The sequence below is a fragment of the Mus musculus genome, chromosome 2, assembly GCF_000001635.26.
Source record: "Mus musculus strain C57BL/6J chromosome 2, GRCm38.p6 C57BL/6J".
NCBI classification, from domain to species: domain Eukaryota; kingdom Metazoa; phylum Chordata; class Mammalia; order Rodentia; family Muridae; genus Mus; species Mus musculus.
In genome coordinates this window covers 12,923,699-12,949,730 of record NC_000068.7, presented here as the reverse complement: position 1 = coordinate 12,949,730, position 26,032 = coordinate 12,923,699, and the positions used below count along the sequence as shown (strand labels likewise).

General features: G+C 41.0%; 1 protein-coding gene across 5 annotated transcripts in view; it reads right to left on the bottom strand.

Annotated features, from left to right (window-relative positions):
* Pter (phosphotriesterase related) overlaps positions 1–25,694 on the bottom strand; it is a 79,418-nt gene extending 53,724 nt beyond the window's left edge. For 3 of the 5 annotated variants that reach the window (NM_001305437.1, NM_008961.3, NM_001305436.1), the window contains exon 1: positions 25,533–25,690. The gene's annotated coding sequence lies outside the window, so the exon portion shown is untranslated. Of the gene's footprint in view, positions 1–25,532 lie in introns of all 5 variants that reach the window. The other 2 variants (XM_006497401.2, XM_006497402.2) reach the window with 1 other exon arrangement.
* Positions 25,695–26,032: the final 338 nt, after the last annotated feature.

Below are 26,032 nucleotides of genomic sequence, written 5' to 3'. Positions count from 1 at the left end.
TCATTGCCTTTAAGAGCTTACTGAGCATCAAAACAGTTATTTACAGTAATAATTTCAGGGGTTTCTCTGAAGAGCTTAATACACTCCTGCATACTTTAATTAACTCTCCTAATGTCCAGGGCAAGCAGGCAAGGGATGAAGGTGAGTCATGGAAAAGTACCCAAGAGTGGAAGACTGGACCACAGGATGTGCTTTGAGATGAAACCCTCTTATTATTGCTCCCATTTCAGCAATGAGGAAATGGAGTTCTTGTTCAGACAAGGGTGAGGAGCTACAGTCCATTTTCACTAAAGGCAGAGCACACTGCTGCAGGCTCTGGAAGCGTCCCCTGCGGGACCTTCAAAAATAGTATCACAAGCATGACCCATGAGGCTTGTCTTTTGAGAGTCGACCAACACTTATTAACAAAGACCTAAAATGTGTGCCAAAGAGAATATACATCAGTTTGCCCTTGGAAAAGAAACACGGAACATGAATCCCAACATGTGGTACACAACCTATCAGCTTTGATTGATTGCTTATGGTAAGTGTCTTAAGTCCCCCCCAACCCCCCTTCTCAGTACAACAAAAAAACAGACAGAAAGAATTTACAGGAATGGAGATTCATTTTGACTCCTGACTTCAGAGGAATCACTCCATGGTTTCCTGGTCCTGTGCACTTAGGTAGATCGTCATGGCAGAATATATGGCAGAGACCATTCTTCCCACATTGCATTGAAGGGGCGGGAACATGAACAAAGCAGGGCACATTGTAACTTCTTGCCAGTGGAATCTACTTCCTACATTTTACCGCCACCTATTAATACCATTATTAATGGTCCAACAAGGGATCAATCTACTCACTCTGTCAAAGTCCTTCAGCTGTGTCATTACCCAAAAGGCGCATGCAGACACTTCTAGCAGTATGCTCTACCCACCACTAAAATAATCTTCAATCCAGTAAACTTGTCAACCAAGACTACAAAGCACAGGTAGCTTATACAACTTCATCTGTCTAGAGAAGTTCTTATTCTATCCTCGTGTTAACTTCAGCTCCTGGGAGATGACTGTGTATTCCTTGGTACCAAGGATTGTATTAGGGGTAGGGTTAGTTTTTGTTGCAAATGCAGTACAGATTGTAGGGCTAGACATTGGAAAGACTATGGCATGGTTTGGCTATGGTTTAAACATATCTCCCTAAAGTTCATGAATTGGTAACCTGGCCCTCGTTATGCCGATGTGAAAAGCAGCATGGCCTTAAAGAGACGGAGCCTAGGGAACATAACTGGCTCACTGTGGGAAGTTCTCTTAGAATCTCTTAGTTGGCATATGATGGATGTGCCAATGAGTAAACCTGGAGCCTTCCTAGTCTCTCTGGTTTTCTCTCTCACTAGGAATCTTTCCAAGTTACAATGATGTCATGATAGCACACATGATAATGTAACAGTCATGGCGATCCACATCCAAACCACGCAGATTTGGGGTCATGCTATTGAATCTCCAAAACTGCAAGCTATGTAGATTTACTTTCTGTGCAAATCACCCACTTTCATGTACTTTGCTGTAGCAACAGAAAAATGGTGTATTGCAGACTAGAAAACTGAACAAGTCCTTCCTATTACTTCTTCCCCTGCTATGTTGGTGCCAACTTTAAGTCAGGGTTGAAGAGTACACTTATGTGCAATTGTCATATATAATCTTGTACTAACCAACTTAGCTTCTTATGAAGAAAATTAAGGACCCTAACTGCTTTATCAGACCAATGACATTCACTCAATCCAATGCTCCTTGTAATGTTCCAAGAGAAAACTGTGAGCTATTTCCCATAAACATAAAGGATACCAAATCTCTTAGAAAGGTTTGTTTATGGGGTAGAGATGGCCCAGCAGTTAAGAATGTTTATCTGTTCCTCAAGAAAACCAGAGTTTGGTTCCCAGCATTCAAGCTTAGTGGCTTACAAACACCTGAAACTCCAGTCAGAGGATCTAGCACCCTCTTCTGTTCCCCTAGACACTGCATGAATGGAGTGCATGAGTGCATATGCGTACACACACATGTACACAAGACATACACACAGACACATACACATATACACGTGTGCACACACACAGATGCATGCACACACATGACATACATACACTTATACACACAGAGGCACATGTGTGGGCACACACACAAGACATACCCACAGAGATAAACACATGCACATACACACATACACAGACACAGGCACAGAAGACATACACATAGACTCACACACATATACACACAGAGACACCTACACATGCATGCACACCCACATACATCTTGAAAAGTTTGTTTAGCACAATATTTTGTCTTGTGCATTTTTTTACTCTTTTTTTAAATTAGGTATTTTCCTCATTTACATTTCCAATGCTATCCCAAAAGTCCCCCATACCCTCCCCCCCCACTCCCCTACCCACCCATTCCCACTTTTTGGCCCTGGCGTTCCCCTGTACTGGGGCATATAAAGTTTGCAAGTCCAATGGGCTTCTCTTTCCAGTGATGGCCGACTAGGCCATCTTTTGATACATATGCAGCTAGAGACAAAAGCTCCGGGGTACTGGTTAGTTCATAGTGTTGTTCCACCTATAGGGTTGCAGATCCCTTTAGCTCCTTGGGTACTTTCTCTAACTCCTCCATTGGGGGCCCTGTGATCTTGTGCATTTTTATTAATGCTTCCTAAGATGTTGTAGACTCATATATTTATTTATTCTTATTACTGAACATAATTATTTAGCTATATTCTTAAACAATTGCGAAAGAGAAAGTTCCATTAGTTATAGTTTATAATATACTTTATCAAAGTCATTGAAATACCTAAGGACTGTAATTTTAATCTCTTTTTTTGGATTTGATTTATGTCTGTAACTTTAAGAATTTTACTATGTTTCTTGAATAAAAAAAGTTATTTTAAGTCAAATCACAAATCCACTGCCAAAACATGTCAGATGCTGAAATGCCATCCAAGCAAAGTATGGTTTTGAATTTAGATCAATGATTTCAAAGTAACAAAAATATTGGATATTTTTTATTATGTATTAAAAAAATCTGTGTTTACAGTGATGGTGTCTAAGTTTCAATCAACCTTAAATGTTATGTGCTCAAGAGTTTTTAAGCTGAAAGGGACTACGAGGGTATTTCAATCCCATGTCTTTGTTTTACATATATGAAAACTGGACCCTTGCTCTTTCAAAGATCCAGTAATCTAAACCAGAACCAAGTCTCTCAGCCTCTCAGCCTCATAATCTTTTTTATTAAGCCATAGGAACATCTGCTATGACTGTCACAACGAGTTTCCATGGTCTTTTTTAATATGGAAGTGCTATTCCAAAGAAAATATCATTTATTGTTGTAGAAACACTGCTACAACAATCAAATCCCAACCGCACTGCTCTTGGGGTGCCATGAAGCAGCCACTGGATAGCAATGTTAGCCTTTTCTTAATTATAAAAACAGGGATTTCAGTAATTTAGACTCACCTACTTAATTTGGTTGTTGCAAGAAGCAATAATAAAAATAACCCTAAAGCATACTGCATAGCTAAATGCAAACTAAATGCTTAACAACAAAAGCCCATCTCAACTATATTTAAACCAAGAAGCAATAACCAGTTGGAGTCATAATTAGGAATGAGTAGCATGAAGCGTCTCTATGTCCTTAGAACCTCAGAATGTGCTAACACAGCTGCGCAGCTGAGAGGCTCTAGAGTTCTTTGGTTTTCCTGATTCTCCGTATTCCGGGTTTGTGTTCACCTAAGCCATGTAACAAGTATGGGTTGAGACCAAGTTCGAAGTCAGTGCCTCTTCTCAGACAGCGTTGCCAGGCAGGAGGCAGTGTTAAGTCAATACCTTTGGCAGATTTAAGTAAGTACCTTTGTTGTTGCTGATGCACCCTGAAGAATCTGCCTTGGATTTCTCCTGGAACAGAGCAGAAGCTCTGCCAAAAAATCATTTGCTAATAGTAAAATATGGCTTCCCAGGTGACATGCAAAATTGTCTAGCTTGAGCTGACCTTTAAAAACACAAACCAACCAGACAGCCGGCCACCTTCCTGGTGAGAGCACGGGGGTCTGCCCGGCCTGAGAGGTTTGTGGCACAGGCGCCGGCGGGAGCCTTCTTGGCTCCGGGACTCCGCGGAGGGCAGGCTGCACGGGTGACCGTGTGGAATACAGAGTGCCAGCCGTTTCTGGGACGGGCGAGAGTCGCAGAGCTTCTGGGCGGCGCCATCTTCAGCTCCAGACAGCCGGCCACCTTCCTGGTGAGAGCACGGGGGTCTGCCCGGCCTGAGAGGTTTGTGGCACAGGCGCCGGCGGGAGCCTTCTTGGCTCCGAGACTCCGCGGAGGGCAGGCTGCACGGGTGACCCTGTGGAATACAGAGTGCCAGCCGTTTCTGGGATGGGCGAGAGAGTCACAGAGATTCTGGGGCGGCGCCATCTTCAGCTCCAGACAACCAGCCACCTTCCCGGCAAGAGCCACAGAGCTTCTGAGGCAGCGCCATCCTCAGCTCCAGACGGCCGGCCTCCTTCCGGACAAGAGCCACAGAGCTTCTGAGGCGGCGACATCTTCGACTCCAGACAACTGGCCACCTTCCTGGCCAAAGCAACACAGCTTCTGGGAAAGATCCTGTTTTGGGCCTTCACCTTCAGCCAGGAGGAGGTCCAAACACCAGATAACTGTACACCTTCCCTGAAAGAGGAGAGCTTGCCTACAGAGACTGCTCTGACCACTGAAACTCAGAGAAGAGAGCTTGTCTCCCACGCCTGCTGATAGAGGGTAACAAAATCAACAGAGGAACAATCTCTTAACAAAGACAACTATAACAACTAACTCCAGAGATTGCCAGATGGCGAAAGGTAAACGTAAGAATCCTACTAACAGAAGCCAGGACCACTCACCATCATCAGAACCCAGAACGCCCACTTCGCCCAATCCAGGACACCCTAACACACCTGAAAAGGTAGACCTGGATTTAAAAGCATATCTCATGATGATGGTAGAGAACATAAAGAAGGAATTCAATAACTCACTTAAAGAAATACAGGAGAACACTGCTAAAGAGTTACAAGTCCTTAAAGAAAAACAGGAAAACACTGCTAAAGAGTTACAAGTCCTTAAAGAAAAACAGGAAAACACAACCAAACAGGTAGAAGTCCTTATAGAAAAACAGGAAAACACATCCAAACAGGTGATGGAAATGAACAAAACCATACTAGACCTAAAAAGGGAAGTAGACACAATAAAGAAAACCCAAAGTGAGGCGACGCTGGAGATAGAAACCCTAGGAAAGAAATCTGGAACCATAGATGCCAGCATCAGCAACAGAATACAAGAGATGGAAGAGAGAATCTCAGGTGCAGAAGACTCCATAGAGAACATCGGCACAACAATCAAAGAAAATGGAAAATGCAAAAAGATCCTAACTCAAAACATCCAGGAAATCCAGGACACAATGAGAAGACCAAACCTACGGATAATAGGAGTGGATGAGAATGAAGATTTTCAACTCAAAGGACCAGCAAACATCTTCAACAAAATTATTGAAGAAAACTTCCCAAATCTAAAGAAAGAGATGCCCATGAACATACAAGAAGCCTACAGAACTCCAAATAGACTGGACCAGAAAAGAAATTCCTCCCGACACATAATAATCAGAACACCAAATGCACTAAATAAAGATAGAATACTAAAAGCAGTAAGGGAAAAAGGTCAAGTAACATATAAAGGCAAGCCTATCAGAATTACACCAGATTTTTCACCAGAGACTATGAAAGCCAGAAGAGCCTGGACAGATGTTATACAGACACTAAGAGAACACAAATGCCAGCCCAGGCTACTATACCCAGCCAAACTCTCAATTACCATAGATGGAGAAACCAAAGTATTCCACGACAAAACTAAATTCACCCATTATCTCTCCACGAATCCAGCCCTTCAAAGGATAATAACAGAAAAAAACCAATACAAGGACGGGAACCACGCCCTAGAAAAAACAAGAAGATAATCCCTCAACAAACCTAAAAGAAGACAGCCACAAGAACAGAATGCCAACTTTAACAACAAAAATAACAGGAAGCAACAATTACCTTTCCTTAATATCTCTTAATATCAATGGACTCAATTCCCCAATAAAAAGACATAGACTAACAGACTGGCTACACAAACAGGACCCAACATTCTGCTGCTTACAGGAAACCCATCTCAGGGAAAAAGACAGACACTACCTCAGAGTGAAAGGCTGGAAAACAATTTTCCAAGCAAATGGTCTGAAGAAACAGGCTGGAGTAGCCATTCTAATATCGGATAAAATCGACTTCCAACCCAAAGTTATCAAAAAAGACAAGGAGGGACACTTCATACTCATCAAAGGTAAAATCCTCCAAGAGGAACTCTCAATTCTGAATATCTACGCTCCAAATGCAAGGGCAGCCACATTCATTAAAGACACTTTAGTAAAGCTCAAAGCACACATTGCACCTCACACAATAATAGTGGGAGACCTCAACACACCACTTTCATCAATGGACAGATCGTGGAAACAGAAACTAAACAGGGACACACTGAAACTAACAGAAGTTATGAAACAAATGGACCTGACAGATATCTACAGAATATTTAATCCTAAAACAAAAGGATATACCTTCTTCTCAGCACCTCACGGGACCTTCTCCAAAATTGACCATATAATTGGTCACAAAATAGGCCTCAACAGATACAAAAATATTGAAATTGTCCCATGTATCCTATCAGACCACCATGGCCTAAGACTGATCTTCAATAACAACATTAAGAATGGAAAGCCAACATTCACGTGGAAACTGAACAACACTCTTCTCAATGATACCTTGGTCAAGGAAGGAATAAAGAAAGAAATTAACGACTTTTTAGAGTTTAATGAAAATGAAGCCACAACGTACCCAAACCTTTGGGACACAATGAAAGCATTTCTAAGAGGGAAACTCATAGCTCTGAGTACCTCCAAGAAGAAACGGGAGAGAGCACATACTAGCAGCTTGACAACACATCTAAAAGCTCTAGAAAAAAAGGAAGCAAATTCACCCAAGAGGAGTAGACGGCAGGAAATAATCAAACTCAGGGGTGAAATTAACCAAGTGGAAACAAGAAGAACTATTCAAAGAATTAACCAAACGAGGAGTTGGTTCTTTGAGAAAATCAACAAGATAGATAAACCCTTAGCTAGACTCACTAGAGGGCAAAGGGACAAAATCCTAATCAACAAAATCAGAAATGAAAAGGGAGACATAACAACAGATCCTGAAGAAATCCAAAACACCATCAGATCCTTCTACAAAAGCTTATACTCAACAAAACTGGAAAACCTGGACGAAATGGACAAATTTCTGGACAGATACCAGGTACCAAAGTTGAATCAGGATCAAGTTGACCTTCTAAACAGTCCCATATCCCCTAAAGAAATAGAAGCAGTTATTAATAGTCTCCCAGCCAAAAAAAGCCCAGGACCAGATGGGTTTAGTGCAGAGTTCTATCAGACCTTCAAAGAAGATCTAATTCCAGTTCTGCACAAACTATTTCACAAGATAGAAGTAGAAGGTACTCTACCCAACTCATTTTATGAAGCCACTATTACTCTGATACCTAAACCACAGAAAGATCCAACAAAGATAGAGAACTTCAGACCAATTTCTCTTATGAATATCGATGCAAAAATCCTTAATAAAATTCTCGCTAACCGAATCCAAGAACACATTAAAGCAATCATCCATCCTGACCAAGTAGGTTTTATTCCAGGGATGCAGGGATGGTTTAATATACGAAAATCCATCAATGTAATCCATTATATAAACAAACTCAAAGACAAAAACCACATGATCATCTCGTTAGATGCAGAAAAAGCATTTGACAAGATCCAACACCCATTCATGATAAAAGTTTTGGAAAGATCAGGAATTCAAGGCCCATACCTAAACATAATAAAAGCAATCTACAGCAAACCAGTAGCCAACATCAAAGTAAATGGAGAGAAGCTGGAAGCAATCCCACTAAAATCAGGGACTAGACAAGGCTGCCCACTTTCTCCCTACCTTTTCAACATAGTACTTGAAGTATTAGCCAGAGCAATTTGACAACAAAAGGAGATCAAGGGGATACAAATTGGAAAAGAGGAAGTCAAAATATCACTTTTTGCAGATGATATGATAGTATATATAAGTGACCCTAAAAATTCCACCAGAGAACTCCTAAACCTGATAAACAGCTTTGGTGAAGTAGCTGGATATAAAATTAACTCAAACAAGTCAATGGCCTTTCTCTACACAAAGAATAAACAGGCTGAGAAAGAAATTAGGGAAACAACACCCTTCACAATAGTCACAAATAATATAAAATATCTCGGCGTGACTCTAACTAAGGAAGTAAAAGATCTGTATGATAAAAACTTCAAGTCTCTGAAGAAAGAAATTAAAGAAGATCTCAGAAGATGGAAAGATCTCCCATGCTCATGGATTGGCAGGATCAACATTGTAAAAATGGCTATCTTGCCAAAAGCAATCTACAGATTCAATGCAATCCCCATCAAAATTCCAACTCAATTCTTCAACGAATTAGAAGGAGCAATTTGCAAATTCATCTGGAATAACAAAAAACCTAGGATAGCAAAAACTCTTCTCAAGGATAAAAGAACCTCTGGTGGAATCACCATGCCTGACCTAAAGCTTTACTACAGGGCAATTGTGATAAAAACTGCATGGTACTGGTATAGAGACAGACAAGTAGACCAATGGAATAGAATTGAAGACCCAGAAATGAACCCACACACCTATGGTCACTTGATCTTCGACAAGGGAGCTAAAACCATCCAGTGGAAGAAAGACAGCATTTTCAACAATTGGTGCTGGCACAACTGGTTGTTATCATGTAGAAGAATGCGAATCGATCCATACTTATCTCCTTGTACTAAGGTCAAATCTAAGTGGATCAAGGAACTTCACATAAAACCAGAGACACTGAAACTTATAGAGGAGAAAGTGGGGAAAAGCCTTGAAGATATGGGTACAGGGGAAAAATTCCTGAACAGAACAGCAATGGCTTGCTCTGTAAGATCGAGAATTGACAAATGGGACCTAATGAAACTCCAAAGTTTCTGCAAGGTAAAAGACACCGTCAATAAGACAAAAAGACCACCAACAGATTGGGAAAGGATCTTTACCTATCCTAAATCAGATAGGGGACTAATATCCAACATATATAAAGAACTCAAGAAGGTGGACTTCAGAAAATCAAATAACCCCATTAAAAAATGGGGCTCAGAACTGAACAAAGAATTCTCACCTGAGGAATACCGAATGGCAGAGAAGCACCTGAAAAAATGCTCAACATCCTTAATCATCAGGGAAATGCAAATCAAAACAACCCTGAGATTCCACCTCACACCAGTCAGAATGGCTAAGATCAAAAATTCAGGTGACAGCAGATGCTGGCGTGGATGTGGAGAAAGAGGAACACTCCTCCATTGTTGGTGGGATTGCAGGCTTGTACAACCACTATGGAAATCAGTCTGGTGGTTCCTCAGAAAACTGGACATAGTACTACCGGAGGATCCAGCAATACCTCTCCTGGGCATATATCCAGAAGATGCCCCAACTGGTAAGAAGGACACATGCTCCACTATGTTCATAGCAGCCTTATTTATAATAGCCAGAAGCTGGAAGGAACCCAGATGCCCCTCAACAGAGGAATGGATACAGAAAATGTGGTACATCTACACAATGGAGTACTACTCAGCTATTAAAAAGAATGAATTTATGAAATTCCTAGCCAAATGGATGGACCTGGAGGGCATCATCCTGAGTGAGGTAACACATTCACAAAGGAACTCACACAATATGTACTCACTGATAAGTGGATATTAGCCCAAAACCTAAGATACCCAAGATATAAGATACAATTTCCTAAACACATGAAACTCAAGAAAAATGAAGACTGAAGTGTGAACACTATGCCCCTCCTTAGAATTGGGAACAAAACACCCTTGGAAGGAGTTACAGAGACAAAGTTTGGAGCTGAGATAAAAGGATGGACCATGTAGACACTACCATATCCGGGGATCCATCCCATAATCAGCTTCCAAATGCTGACACCATTGCATACACTAGCAAGATTATGCTGAAAGGACCCTGATATAGCTGTCTCTTGTCAGAGTATGCCTGGGCCTAGCAAACATAGAAGTGGATGCTCACAGTCGGCTATTGGATGGATCACATGGCCCCCAATGAAGGAGCTAGAGAAAGTACCAAAGAAGCTAAAGGGATCTGCAACCCTATAGGTGGAACAACATTATGAACTAACCAGTACCCCGGAGCTCTTGACTCTAGCTGCATATGCATCAAAAGATGGCCTAGTCGGCCATCACTGGAAAGAGAGGCCCATTGGACACACAAACTGTATATGCCCCAGTACAGGGGAACGCCAGGGCCATAAAAGGGGAGTGGGTGGGTAGGGGAGAGGGGGTGGGTGGCTATGGGGGACTTTTGGTATAGCATTGCAAATGTAAATGAGCGAAATACCTAATAAAAAATGGGGAAAAAAAAAGTTGAACTGTGGGCTAAAAATAAATCTTTGCTTCCACAAAAAAAAAAAAAAAAAAAAAAAAAAAAAAAAACACAAACCAACAAGAACCTATCGACTGGATTCTCTTGGATAAGAAATAGACTTTATAACAGGGAAGGGTGGAAAGGAATAAATAATTATATTATAAAAGTATTACAAATGCAAATTTTTGAAGAAAGGAGAGGATATTGGGCATAGAAAACATGGCCATGCGGGAATGCCTGGATAAAGTGCATGCCTAGCATGCCAAAGTTCCTGGGCTCCATCTCCAGCAGCAGGGTGTGTGAGAGTCATCTGGGGGTGGGGGGTGAGATTTGTCAGTCATTGCTGGGAACTTAACTCAGTGGGACAGCACTTGCTTAGGAAGTGCAAGGTCAGGCCTCAGCTCCAGAAAAGCAGGAGACCAATTTCCCAGCTAAGCTCACACTGCTGCACTGAGCTACAATCTCGGGCCTCATTTATTTAAAAAAAAAAAAAAAAACATATTTTATTCTATGTGCACTGGTGTTTTGCCTGCATGTATGTCTGTGTGAAGGTGTCAGATCTTGGAGTTACAGACAGTTGTGAGCTCCCGTGAGGGTGCTGGGAATTGAATTGAACCTGGGTCCTCTGGAAGTACAGTCAGTACTCTTAACGACTCTTAACCTTTGAGCCATCTGTCCAGCCTCAGGATGGGATTTTTTTTTTAAAGCAATTTAAAAAAGAAAGAAAGAAAAAAAAGGACAAGGACAAAAAAGGGGAAAATAAAAGTCTCCTTTTCCTTTGTTCTTACCTCTTTCAAACATGGATTGTTTTGGGTCTAGGGATCACCTACCTAGCATGCATGAGATCTTGGGTTCAACCCTCAGGATCACAAAATAATAAGTATAAATAAACAAACATGGGTTGGTTTTGCGGTTCACATACAGATGCACATATGTAATTTTCTGTGAAAAAAAAAACATATTGCTTCACTCTCTTCTACTTGGCAACATAAAGTATGATGTCTACAGGAGAAATGAAACAAGGGAGTTGGGAATGTGAATGGCTGGGGGTGACCCCACGGCGACTGGAGCCAGTACCTTGGATTGGATGCTTGGTCCCAGTTCTTGATGATGCTTTCTGAGAGAAGCCACTCCATGCAGTTAGTACTGAGAGGTACAGCTGAGAACGGCTCCTAAACATTTTTAAGCTTACGCTCAATATGCTTTTTTTTTTTTTTTTTGAAAGCCCACAGTTTTCCTTTCTGAATTGTATGTCTCCATCTCAAATTTAAACAAGCATTGCTCTCAGTGTTTAATTACAATTTAATGGAAATGGTACTTGCATTCCAATTAGCTTTTAGTTTTCACATCACGAATGTGCATCCAAGTTATTGTGTTATTATAATCTCATGTTATAATGGCTTCATAATGCAAGTCCCTGTAGGGTTGAATTAGTAGTTTCCTATGGTAATCACCCATCACTATAATATCATAATCACATAAGCACAGTCCCCGCATGCTCTGCGGCAATCATTCTGACATTGTAAGAGCAGTTTAATAGTATTACCATAGATCCTCTAGAGAAATCATCTCACCGTCACTGCATCGCCACACAAGATTAATTACGATGGAGCCAAGTCACTGTGATATAAGAGCTTGAAAAGGAAAAAGAGTGTCACACAGCATCATGGTGTCCACCTTCTCCAAAGGACAGTGCATTCCACAATAAGGCCATCAGACAACCCTTGGCTACTTGTCATTTCCTAAGACGTTAAGGTTTGGGTTTGTTTGTCAGGACTCAAGCAACAGTAGCAAGCTGGATCAGTACTTTTCTGGCAGACAAAGTAAACGTATACAGGGTTCCTCTCTACAAGGAGTTTGCAATCAGGTTTGCAACGAATACTTTCATGATAAGGGACGTACTCTGAAGTGACTGGCTGAGATTCAATGAAGAACTCATTGCTGTTGTTTGTAGTGTTGATGGAGCCCAAGCCCTTCGGCATGCTAGGCAACTGCTCCATCACTAAAGTACATTCCCCAACTAGAAGAAATGGCTAATAACTAGGAAAAGAGTTGAGTGTGGTGAGTACAAGCATCATGGCAGGAAATGGAGTACTTGTTATGAGCCCCTGGATGGTCTTTTTGTATTCACTAATTCCAGGAAGAGAAAAGAACTCTAGCAGAATACATACCCCAGGGCATCTAAGGAGTGTTGTGGGCATACCCCCACATTTAACAGTATGTAAGGGGGCTTGAGACCTTGAAGAGTGGGGCTTTTGTTGGAATGCCTGGATCAGGACAATCCTATGAAGGAACTAATGATGGCTGAGCTTAGAGGAGTAGGTTAGTTTCTAAGAGGATGGGGTGTTTAAAAGAGGTGAGCCAGGGCTGGAGAGATGACTCAGTGGTGAAGAAGATGTACTGCTCTTACTGAGGGCCTAGGTTTGGTTCTCCACAGAAGCTCATAATTGACAGTAACTCCTATTTCCTGCTACTGTATTCAACAGTCTGGGTCGCACACATATGCAGTGAGAATTTTGGTTTCTTTAAAAAAACACAATAATATGTTCTATATTATATTTTATATTATAATTATAATAGTATTATATTTTCTTTTTTTATCCCAGATGTTGGAAAATAAGGCTGCTTCAGATAGTCTGCAGTACCTGACTATGATTTGCCTCGTGCTCTAGCAGAGGCATGGTTCTACCACCTGTAGATAGTTTGTGTGATGTTTAGCATTCATGGGACTTTTCCTAGGGTATATCAGTGCTATGGCTCCAGAGACAGTGTGTGTTGTTGGTTGGTTGCCGTTGGTAGTGGACTGGTTAAGTAGTCATGCACAAAGAAGAAAGAAGAAAAAATTAGATATTCTGGCTGCGAAGATCAAACTTGCCTCAAGGAACTTGATGCTCCTAATCAGCAGGAGTAGTCTAATGATAGTGCCACCCCCTTCCTCCTCTATCATTTTTATCACCTATCTAGTGTTAGGGGGTTAAAAGAGTAGAAAAAGGGGTAGAGAAGGGTGGGAGAATGAACACACAAAGGAGTGAAAGATAGTGACACACAAACACATTGAATGAATGAATGAACGAATGAAGTAAACTATATTCTACCTTATTCTTTACTTTTATTTTATACACATACAGAGACAGACAGACAGACAGACAGACATGCACACACGCACACACACACACCTGGCTACAGCCTGGATGAGTTCCCTCTTCAGATGGTGTAACAGTGGGTTTTCTCGTGACCAGTGTCACAGGCCAAATAAACTCATCTTTTCCTCCTCTAGTGTTTTCCATGCAGGGAATGGAAACGGCAGTGTTCTGGATTGTTAGGGGAAGAAGAAACAGCTTTTCTCATGTAGCATCAGATCAAATACCAGGAAAAATAAAGTATCATGGAGAAAAATGCTGCCCATCCCCCCAGAAGTCTCCTTGGTTTCCATAGTTGATACCACTGTGTAAAATGACTGTCATAGTGTCAATGACAAATGGCACACATGGCAGGGACTGGCAGAATATTGTGTTCATTGGAGGGGCCTCTAATCTCCTAGTATTCTCGGGGGATCCCACAGGAGAATTGCAAACAGATTCTCATAACTCATGAAGAATCTTCCCTGCTCAATGTTGAAGTGAGAACAACGTCATTGCAGCACTTAGCACCATGCCTGGCCCAAAGCAGGCATTCTATAAATGTTTATGGATGGGTGAATAAATTAACTTGACTGGAAAGGATGTGCTGGGTTTCAGAGCCACTGTGGGTCTGAAAACACAGGGAACAGATTTGAGATATGTATTCTCTGATGACATTAACAGTAGAGGAGTTACCAACTGTCAGTGCCTCAGATTATTGTGTGTCTTCTTGGTCATGGAGCAGTGTACCATTCTGACCGACAGTGGTGTTTAGTCTTCCCTTTCTGGGACTGTGGACACCCAAAAGACCTCAAAATTACTCCAAGGCTCTACTTTCCAAAAAGAAGCAATAACACTTTTTTAATTGGAACACAGAAAGGATAAAGATATATTCTCTAAGTACTCAAAGCTACTTTTACCAACAAGCTGTGGAGCAATATAAACCGATTACATAAACAGAATTAGCTGTCCTTCCTTTGAAGTTATTTTTAACTTCATAGGTAAAATCTTTACAGCCCTCACCACCCCAGACTGCTTTGGGTCTTGTTTAGGCCTCCTATGAAATTAAATTTCATTTCCTGGCTTATTCTTTCCAGTAAATTTATCTCATGAATTTTCCATGATGTACTGGTATAAAATGTGCCTTTATTATATTTGGTTATCAGTTTTTATCATTTGCTCTACTACTAGATATGACTGAAGGTTTAAAAAAAAATGAATGTTGGGGGGCTAGTAAGATGGCTCAGTGAGTCAGGGTCCTTGCCACCAAGCCTTAGGACATGAGTTCAAATCCCAAGATCTGCATGGTAAGACAGAAATGACTACTGATGCTGCTCTCTGATGTCTACTGCAAGTCATGTCATGCTCACACACAGAGATATAGACACATAATAAATAAATAACTGTAAATTTTCAAATCATGTTTAAAACCATGTATACTTGATATAAGAAGAGAAATCGTATTTATTATACATATCTTGCCATTTAGAAAAGTATTCGATTTTGTCCTCTCAGAATTCTGAAAGCAATGGAAATAATTCTTGATTTATTAGGTGAATTCCCCCATCCAAAAAGTTATAGTATATAACACATATTAAATGATGAGAGAGAGACAGAGACAGAGAGATGGAGAGACAGAGGAAGAGAGAGAATGAGATAAGATTGGGAGAGAGAGAGACACACACAGACAGAGAGCAAGACATAGACAGAGTGAGAAGAGACAGAGACAGAGAATATATATGTAATAGGCAACTATATATCTTCTCTACAAGAAATATGAAGCCTACTGATGCCTTTTCCTAAAATTCTTCTTTTACAGTATGGAAATCACACATTACTACTAAGAGATGAATGAAATCAAGTGACTTTACAACCCAGAACTTCCAGGCTGTTAAGTATCTGTTCCCCTTTACACTGCTCATAAGAATAAAGCAGAAGTCAGGTTCACATAATGACAGCTCCATTAGCCCTCAACTAAGACCTTCCAGGGAAGCAAGTCAGAACTATCATTTCCTAAGTACTGTGAAAGTGATCCATGGTCTACCTATGTACGTGTGTATGGACGCACAGTTTAACAGCAATTTCTGGTCATTATAGTAGAAACACAGAAGCTATTCTGAAGGTTTAGCTTCAAACAACAAATAAATGTTTTATTACTAAGTGGACAGTGATGTATAGTTTTAAAAAGTCAATACAATACAATAATCCACTTGGGTTTTGTTAATGTTTTATGAATGTTTGAAAAAAATGTTTCATATTTTTCTCATTGCTGTTTTGAATTGACATTAGGTGATGCATGAGCATTTTAAAATGGTTTAATCGAGTATTTATTTCATTCTACTCCAGGAAAATATAATAAGCGCAATTGTGTGGCAATTTCATATATATTAAGGTAAAGCCATAGTTAAATAGTGTATTGGCTGACAAACAGCATATAGAAATAATAGTCTCTTGAAGGTGATAGGACAATGAACCCAGTTTCATTGGAATGGGTAAAACTTGCATTGTTTGTGAAAATTCAGACTGACAACATGTCTACAGCATTTTATAAGGTTCATTTTCAAGCCTGTTACAGAAGTAACTACCAACACTGCTCCCAACTCATCAGAAATATAATCCTGACTTCTATCTGGGCAGAGAAAGCTATTATCCAATTTCAACTCTCAGACCTGTTTATTGATCCTATAATTGTGGACATTATTTTAAATGATGTTTGTTTAAAGACATAAATATGATATATGATTTAACAAATATGGATTAAGGTATTATTGTCAGACAGAATAGAGTTACTTATTAAGCTTTGTAATATGTATAGACTAAAACTCCAAAGTTTTGTCCATCATTCTCTATACAGAAACTACATACAAGAATTTGCTATAGTGTCTGAGGGTGAGAGTTTAACACTGTGGTAAGCATAGTTCTGGTCTTGATCTCCAGCACCAAAAATAAAATCAAAGACAAAAATATCAAGCAAAATATAAAAATGCTGTGAAACTATTGCATTGAAAGTAGTAAATAATATAAACTTATTTTGGATAGGGTGTTACAAACAAAAATTTAATAAAATGGAAACATTCTTACACACAACCACACACACACACACACACACACACACACACACACACCCTACAATGCCATTATATTGTATTTTCAATAACATATTGCAAAATTCCATTTTTTTAAACCATACTATAGAGAAGACAAATAGTAGCACAGGCTTGTGAAGATCCTCACTGTACCAAAATTGATATGGCACAAGCCTAATGGTTAATTGAAATTTAATAGAAGAGAAATCTACAGACCCTTCAAGAAAAGTAATTTAAGCCTGGAACTGTAACTTTGAACTGTTTCCCTCTGTCTGCCCCATAGACTCATAAAGAAAGAGGGAAAAGATCCTGCTGAGGAGAATGAAGGGTGACTAAGCCAGTCGAGTGACACTGCAATACTGAGCACAAGAGCCGTCCCCTTCTGCCTCATCAATAGCGTAACAAAGGCTCAGTAATGCCAGAAGTTGAAGTAGAAGATCCTACCTTACTAAGGAACTGAGTTGCTACAAGATATCTAGTTGAGAGGAGAAAGAGGACAACTCTTGAAAACGTGCTTGACTGAGTGCTAATAAATCAAGTTCAAAGCAGCATAGAAATCAATGGAACCCTACATCAGGCATGAGAAACAGGAGACCAGTGAGGTCCAGTGGGAGTTTCCCTCGAAGACCTTGGAATACACTGCAAACGACAGAAGCGGACTGGGCCTCAGAAAAATCGCCCCTCTGAGGAACACACTCTTGCCTAATGTCAACCTCTAAGACTGCTCTTCCTACAGCAGAGAGTAGTTTCTAGACAGCCCTGGGCAGAAAGCTCAATGGTTGAGATGGTGGTGAATGAACAGGCTGCTAAGTCAAAGACTGAATTCAAGAAACCGCATCCCAAGACTCTGAAAAGATAGCAGAAGAGTACTGAGTTGTGGAAGTCATGGACATCACATTTAGCTATGAAAGGCATTATCAGAGCCTCCTTACATAAGGGTTCCAGCAGTGCTTTCTAGGTGGAGCAGCTGTTAATGTGTACTGGTTACACACTCTTCATTGTTGTGACCTGACCAGAAGCAATAAAAAAAGGGAAGAAACTATTCTGGCTCATGGTTTGAGAGTGCATCCCTTCATAGTGGAGAAAGCATGCCAGGAGAATCGTGAGGCAGCTGGTGGCATCGTGGCACAATCAGGAAGCAGAGAGTGATGAATGCTGGTGCTCAGCTTACTTTCTCCTTTCTCTCTCTCTCTCCCTCTTTTTTTTAAAGATATTTTCTTCATTTACATTTCAAATGTTATCCTGAAAGTTCACTATACCCTTCCCCCGCCCTTCTCCCCTATCCACCCACTCCCACTTCTTGGCTCTGGCGTTCCCCTCTACTGAGGCATATAAAGTTTGTTTGACCAAGGGGCCTCTCTTCCCAATGATAGCCAAGTAGGCCATCTTCTGCTACATATGCAGCTAGAGATTTGAGCTCTGGGGGTACTGGTTAGTTCATATTATTGTTCCACTTATAGGGTTGCAGACCCCTTCAGCTCCTTGGGTACTTTCTCTAGCTCCTCCATTGGGGGCCCTGTGTTCCATGCTATAGATGACTGTGAGCATCCACTTCTGTGTTTGCCTTTACCTCTTTTTATTCAGTCTGTGACCCCAGGCCAGGAGATGGTGCTGCCCACATTCAGGGTGAGTCTTCTGCACTTAAGCTTCTTCAGAAATTCCCTCAGTAAAAAAAATGCTTGTATGCCTACTAGGTGATCCCAGGTTCAATATGGTTAAAAATGAAAATTGACAATCACAGAACTAAAGCCATTGTTCTTATGTAAGAATTATTTGACTTATGCATGTAAACTTCATCTCATTCAGGCTCGTAAGTGTCATATCTTGTATCACTGAGGGCTACACATATCATCCCTTTCTTTTTCTCTCCTTTTGTTTTCTTTTTACTTACTTAGGCCCAACCTAGCTTAGAATTTACTATGTGCCCAGGAGAACATTTGATTTAGAGAAAAAACTTGGATAAAAAATGCTTGCAAATTACTAAAAAATAAATAAATAAATAAATAAATAACCGTTGCTAAGGCATAAAGTTGACTATATATAGTATACTATATATATATGTAGAGAGAGAGAGACTGTCTAATAAATTCTGCCTAATTCACTGAGTGATATTGCTTCATTTTTATCTAATTACTTCAATGTTAAGTCACAAGCATAAAGTTTCCTTTCAAATAACATTCAAGAGAAGTTCCTGAATAAAGTACACTCCAGAGATTTGCATTCATCACTTAGCAGCTTGCAAACCATAGTACACTGGAATTACCCTGTCCCCCAGTATCCACGCATTTGAATTTCTGACCTGCAGTGCCTCAGAACAAGAGTACTTGTTGAAAGGGTCTTTCAGAGGAACTTTGCTGAACAATGTTGCCAAGGTAGCACTAACCCAACAGGACTGGGTGTTTTCATAAGAAGATATCAGAACACAGACATGCAGGGGGGAGGGGGCGATGCACAGACACAGGAAGAAGTCTGCCAGCCAAAGAGAAGGGCCCCAGGAGAAGACAATCCATCTGAGTGGAGCTTGAACTTCCAGTCACTTGATTGTGAGAAAATCCAGTTCTGTTTTTTAAGCCACCCAGTTTGTGGTATTTTGTTATGGGAGAGTGAACAAACAAATGTAGTCCAATACTGGGGGCCATCTAATCTAAACTACAGAAAAGCCCTTTAGCTACTCCTGGATGTCTAGAGTTCTATAAATGGAGTGTTGATGTTGTAGGAAAGGCAGGCCAGACTGTGTCATTCAATGGAACACAATGTGACAGATTTTGATGGCATCAGGTGGGAGTTGAAGGCATGGCCTTAGACAAAATAAACCAGGAAGCTAAGTAGAAAGTTAAACAGCTATCACATAATGTAAGTATCAATGGTATGATGGGAACTGGACAGAACTGGGGTGAGGACTATAGGCTATTAGAGATAAGACTGAAAGCATTTAACTTCCCAGATGTGTAAGCTACTAAAAAAAAGGAGATGCTAGCAGTGTGATGGCGTGAGTGAGAAATAGATTTAAGAGTTCAGGAAAATACTTAGAATGTTTTAAAGGTCAGTACATATATAGTTTGTATACAGAGTTAATAGTAAGCAACATCAGGATAGAAATTTTAGTTGATTCTCAATAATATTGAAGATTTTGTGGAGGCATGGTTTAAATACACAAAAGAGCATTAAATTAACAACAATATTTACCAATGTTCTGTTCAAAATGCTTTTCAAACACTAAATAATTACCCAATTAAGCCACTGTAGGATAAACTGTTACTACTGCAGATTTAGTGAAAAAGATTAATAATTATTATTTTAACAGTTTCTGTGAAGTAGGACAGTGTTTACTGTATAGAACTAAGCTCACCTCACACCATCTTAATGAGGAGGGAGCAGAAGAAACAAAAGGCTGATTATCTACATGAACTCAGTAAAATAAATAAATAAATAAATAAGTAAATAAATAAATAAATAAATAAAGAGTTGCTTAAGAACCAAGAGCCATGGCCTGTAACAGAGAATTTAATATGCAAAGCTGAGATCAAAGTTGGCAGAAGGCTGTTTATGAATATTGTCAATACTGGATATCACAGACTGACAATAGAGAATCTTTGGTCATTCCCTGAACAACATAATTCATCAAAACAGTGCTCGGGGGCACTCACGTCCAAGCGATTTATCACCATCTTATCACTCGTTTGAATACAAGAAGGGGGAGTGTTGATTTTTGACCCCTAGGGAGGATGGATTTATAGCTGGCAACCCTCAGAATGCAGCCAGGCTCTGCCCAAAGCAAACTGTTCTTGCTTCACTTTGGTTTAAGTTCCAGTCAAAGAGAGCACAATGCCTACAGGATTCAAGGAGCAAAGCCCAGATCGGATACTCTCATATCCAAGTAAAGGTAGTCAGGAAATCATATTTTAAATGTCGTTTAAACTGCATTGGAAAAATAATATTAGTCAACGGTGAGTACACATGATTCATTTCAAATGTCCTTTGGTGACGAATCAGTTTTGGAAATGCATCAACTGGTAACTACATTTGGGAAGGACTTGCTCTTCACAATTCATCCATGATTATTACTCCCTATTGGAAAATGTGGCAGCATGCTAAATAAATAATGTGTGTTGTGTGTGTGTATATATATATGTGTGTGTATATATGTATATATGTGTATATATATATATGTGTGTGTGTGTGTTTAAATAAAAATGGGAGCCTTGATTTCTACCCTTACTAGGTATTGAGTCTGTATGTATTTTTACTTCAACCTGGTTATGTTTGAAGAATATAACTAAGCACCTAAATGTTGTTCATTCTCCCTTTGTTTACAATCATAAAGGTGACTAGGGAACTGTGGGATCCAGTGCACCCATTATTCTCCCAACGCTGAAATGAACAACTGTCACAAGAAAAGTCTTGTACAGCACCTTCCATGAGGCTCTCTGGGTATCTGGTAAATTGGGTACAGAAATTCCTGGATGCATGGGGCTCGGACCTCCTGCAGTCTTAAAGGCAAGGCTCTCTGGGTGAGGGTGCAGGAACACATTCTTCAACCCCAGAGGTCAAAGACAACAAAAGTGTATTTGCAAGCCACTTCATATATCTAATGCTATGTGACAGCACAAGTTGTCAACTTGATAAGAACCTAGGACTGCTTAGAAGACAAGGCTCCAGGCACATTTGTGAGGAATTAGTTTGATTCGATTAGTTGTGGGCCATGCCTGTCTGGGATTCTTTTGATGACCCCTCCTAGAAGTGCTATCATTTCTTTGGCTAAGATGCTGACTGAGCACCAGCATCCATGATCCGTGTTCTGCATGCTGACCATAGTTGCAACACAACCTGGGATCTTTCTGCCCTGCCTTCCTCACTGTGATATGAAGTATCCTAAACTCTGAGCCAAAAGGAACCCAGCTTTCCTTCAGTTGCTTTTTCCAGGGTGCCTCAACAATAAAACTAAGCAATTCCCAGAGAGTAACATGTGGCTCAATGAATCTCTTTCATCTTAATCTTGCTCTGTGAGGGTGTTTCCAGAGAAGAGAAACTGATGGGGGAGCCTTCCCTGAGTGCAGGCAAGCAGATTTTCACTGGCTAGGGTCGTAGACTGAATAAAAGGAAGAAAGGGAAAAGCCAGTTGAGCAGCAACATTCATCTCTCTACTTCCTGACTGTGACCACAACATAACCAGTTATCACATGTTTCTATTGCCATGCCTTCTCTGTCTCAATGAACTGTACCCTCAAACTATGAGCCAGAAAGGAAAAAGAAAAGCCTCCTCCTGCAGCAGGATTTTTCCTGTCCAACTATATTAGGGCAGCAGGAGGCCTGTGATTGGACAGGGAAAAGGGAAACAGAGTTAAGAGTTGCAGAGTCAGAGAGTGTCTTTGGAGAGAAAAGAAGGCCAAGATAGAGGTGGATGTGAGCCAGTGTGGCTTTAATCAGTCACAGGTAGTTATGATATCATTAAGATTAGAATAATTTGGATAAAGCTTTTATCATCATTAATTGGTTCTGAAATTATTGTATTGGCATCCTGTAATTGAGAATTTATTGATACATAAATCTGATTGGTTAATTATACACTTTAAGAGTTAATTATAAGCTTTAAGAGTTTTCATTCTACCAGGTAAATGGGTGTTGTTATGGCTGACTGTAGGGTGGACAGTCATTGTGTGGGGCTGGCGGCATCGGCTCAGGAGCTCTGGTCCAGAGAGACCGCCAAGTTGAGATCACCCAGCTGGAGCAGAAAGTAGCTCTACCTAGTGTGGGAACTTGTCGCGATTTGTAATATTTCCTGCAAAATCTTTCTTTTACTTGCTTCTTGTCTGGTATTTGGTCAAAGAGACAGAAAAAAATGAAACCTACACATTACAGGTCTTACTATGAACCACATGTCTTCTATCTTTTCCCCTATTGGTCCATCTTTTTAATCATTATTAGCCTGAATATCATGGTTTTTGAAGTGGCAAACTAAGACTAATCTTTGATTTTCCCCATTTTCTTTCCCAACCACACTCAACAGTAAGTTCAATGGAATCAAGATCTAAACTACTCAACAGATGCGCTCATTCAGTAAATCCTTAAGAGCCTCATTTACATATGACACAACATCAGTCAGGAGAAAATAGTCCCAGGTCACAGAAAACACAAGGAGACTTGAGCCTTCGGCCAGCTTGGGCTCCATAGTAAAGTATCAAACATCAGGGTCTACATAGAGAGATCCCATCTCTCTCATGCCTACTACAGTCCTCAAAACAAGACGTTCTTATAAGAGGGAATAAATAAATAACAAGGTTATAGATGCAGTGTGCGGTGGGGGAGTTAGCAATATGGGGGGGGGGAGAAGGAGGTCATCGGGAAGACAGCGAATGCCAACTCACAAGAGGGCACAGTGGGGTTAAAGTAAACATGGCGATGCTCTAGCAATCATGTGACACTTCACCTCCACCACCACTGACATCACCTGAGCCACCCTCAGCTTCTGCTTTTTCTTCAACATACCCACCTTCATGTCACTCCTCTGTGCCATGATGAACACTGAAATATACAGTCCTTTCCGAATGGCACAAATCCCTACCTAACCTGCTCCCACTCGAATCTCCAACTTCATTTTGAGTCAGACGCTGAAACCTTCCAGAAGTTCCTAGAATCCCTCAGATTTGCTCATGCTTTTCCTGCCCTAGTCGGTCCCAGTAAAAGGGACATCTCTAAGTCCTTCTGATCTTCCTACATCTGAATCTGAATTGGTGAGACCATTCCATCACCAAACCTAAAGCGCACACTCTGCTCTTACCCATCACAGCCCCTGACTTACAGGTTGGAGCTGCACACTAATTTAATCTGATATTAATATGTACATTTATTTGGTGGCTCCTTCACTCCCAAACAGAATATAAACTCAAGAGTCTGCTGCCTTTATTTCTCTTGCTCTCATTACAATCCCCAGGAGCACTCAGGCACAGAATACATATTTATTGATTGAATAAAGTAACCCTTTCTGGCCACCTTGTAATTTCAACACCAGATGTGACCAAAACACCATTAACTAAAAGCAGTATCTTATTTTCATAAATCCATAGAGTATTAGGTTGAGTAACAACTTGGAGATCAATGAACGTCTATGTACCTAGGAAAGATAAGCAATGTGTACAGAGCTCTGTGACTACAGAACTGGAACCAGAGAGAGGCCTCATAGGTCCAAGTTCTTCCAATCAGCAGCCATTTCCTTTCTCTTTAAAATAAGATTATTTTATTCTTTTATTGTTGGGGTTGCACACTGGGCTTTATGCATGCTAGGCCAGTACAGCACAGGGTCTTACTCTGTAGCCCAATCTGGCTTGGGACTTGAAATTCTCCCTCCTTAGCCTCCTGAGTAGCTGGCATTGGTGTACCAAGCCAGAGATGATTCTTATATTGTAGCCCAATTCATGATATATACATTGGAGGGAGGACCTGCCAATAATATTCAAGGTGGAGATAGTCTAAGAGATAAGAGGACAGGCTTTGGAGTCAGGAAAAACAAAACAAAACAAAACAAAAACCACTCCTCCTAACACCTTCCAGCTGTATTGCTTGAACATTCTGTATAGGATTTTGCTCATCCATACCATGAAGCTATCTGGCAAGGCTGTGTAATTAATTAGACTTTAGAGTTTAGGTAAATTTCAAAAAATAAGTACTTGGACATCCCTAGGATTCAGGAACCAGGAACAGAAATAAAATCTGTTTCCTCTTTGACTCCAAAACTACATATACTATGTTTCAGTTACTTTGATAATTTTAAAGTAACATCCAGCCTCCATAAATAAAATCATAATTTCATAAAGACACACTAGCAGAATCTGGTGTTCAAATTATCCTTTTGAAAATTGTCATCTGACTGATTGATAGTCAGAAATAGTCTGATCTTTTTCTTTTCGGTGCGCACTGCGATTCTCTCTCTTTCTCTCTCTCTTTCCCCCTCTCCCTCCTTGTCTCCTCTCTTCTTCCCTTTCCTTTTTCTTTTCTTTCTTTTTTTTTTTTTTTTGGCGTGAATTCATTATTTATAGAATGGCACCAGGCCTCAAGGATACTGTTGGACATCCATCCATCCCTTCTGTCTATGTAAACTAAAATGGAATGGTCCAAGTGGTTGTCTAGTCCCCGGGACCACTCATTCTTTCTTTGTCGCAACGAAAGCAGTATCCTTGAGTACAAAAAGTAAACGCTTGTTAGTCACTCCATGTCGGAGGAGATTTGAAGATGTCTGCCCTGGCAGGTATCACTATATCTAAGGCATCTTTACAGCCACCACTCAGAATCAGGGCGTATAAACTTTGCTCAGATATCTAAGGAGTCACATTTAAGTGTTGCAATACAGCTACAAGAAGGTAAACAATCCAGGAGAAAGTGGATTCTGCTGTTGAAGTTTGTTAAAGAAACCGGAGCAGGGAACAGATGCCTCCACCTTCCATTTCAGCCCATGTAGGGAGAGCAAAGCTACTGCAACAGGTCCCTAGAGTTCAGCAGTCAGACAGAACCGAGCAAGTACAGCACGGGACCTGCTCAGGGCCTCGAGCTTTCAAATCAGACTTTGGGAGACCTGAGGTTGGGGGAAGGTCAGCGCCCTCTGAGCCCAAGTCAGTTCTCCAAGGCTCCTGAAGCCAGGCCCCATGGTCTTTGCAACTCCGGGACCTCCAGAGAAAGGTGGCAGGGCCGCTTCCCCTTTCCCAGGGTGCCGCTCCACGTGGCTGCTTGCAGGACAAGCCCTGAGTTCCAGGCCTAAGTCCTCACCTTTCCTACCAGGTCCACAGCTACTTAACCAGCTCCGGGGCTTCCTTCATTCCGCGCTGTGCGCCGCCTTCTCCCCCTGGGAACTTGACTTGAGCTAGGTCGGCTTCCCCTCCCTTTGGGAAGTTGTCTCTCTCTTCCACCCCCACCCCCACCGCATCATCGCCTCACCCTGCCGCCGTCCCCTCCCTCCGATCCTCCCACTTTGCATGTCCACTAGCCTTTTCCCCGCCCACTGACCCTAAGTCACTCCCACTCAGATTTAAAACCACTCCCTGTGAGCCCGCGCCAGCTCTGAAACCCCGCCCATTAGGTTTCTGCTCTGACAGGGAGGATTTTAAGTCCAGGCTGAACTCCCACCAGCTGGAGGCCCTACTCAGGAGCAAGCCTGAAGTTTGCAGCTAAACTGCTCTCAGAGGCTGAGTTAAGAGCCCACCCAGTCTACATCCTAATTATCCCATTTCTCTTTGGCTCAGCTGATGTGAAATCCCCAAGGAGAAAGT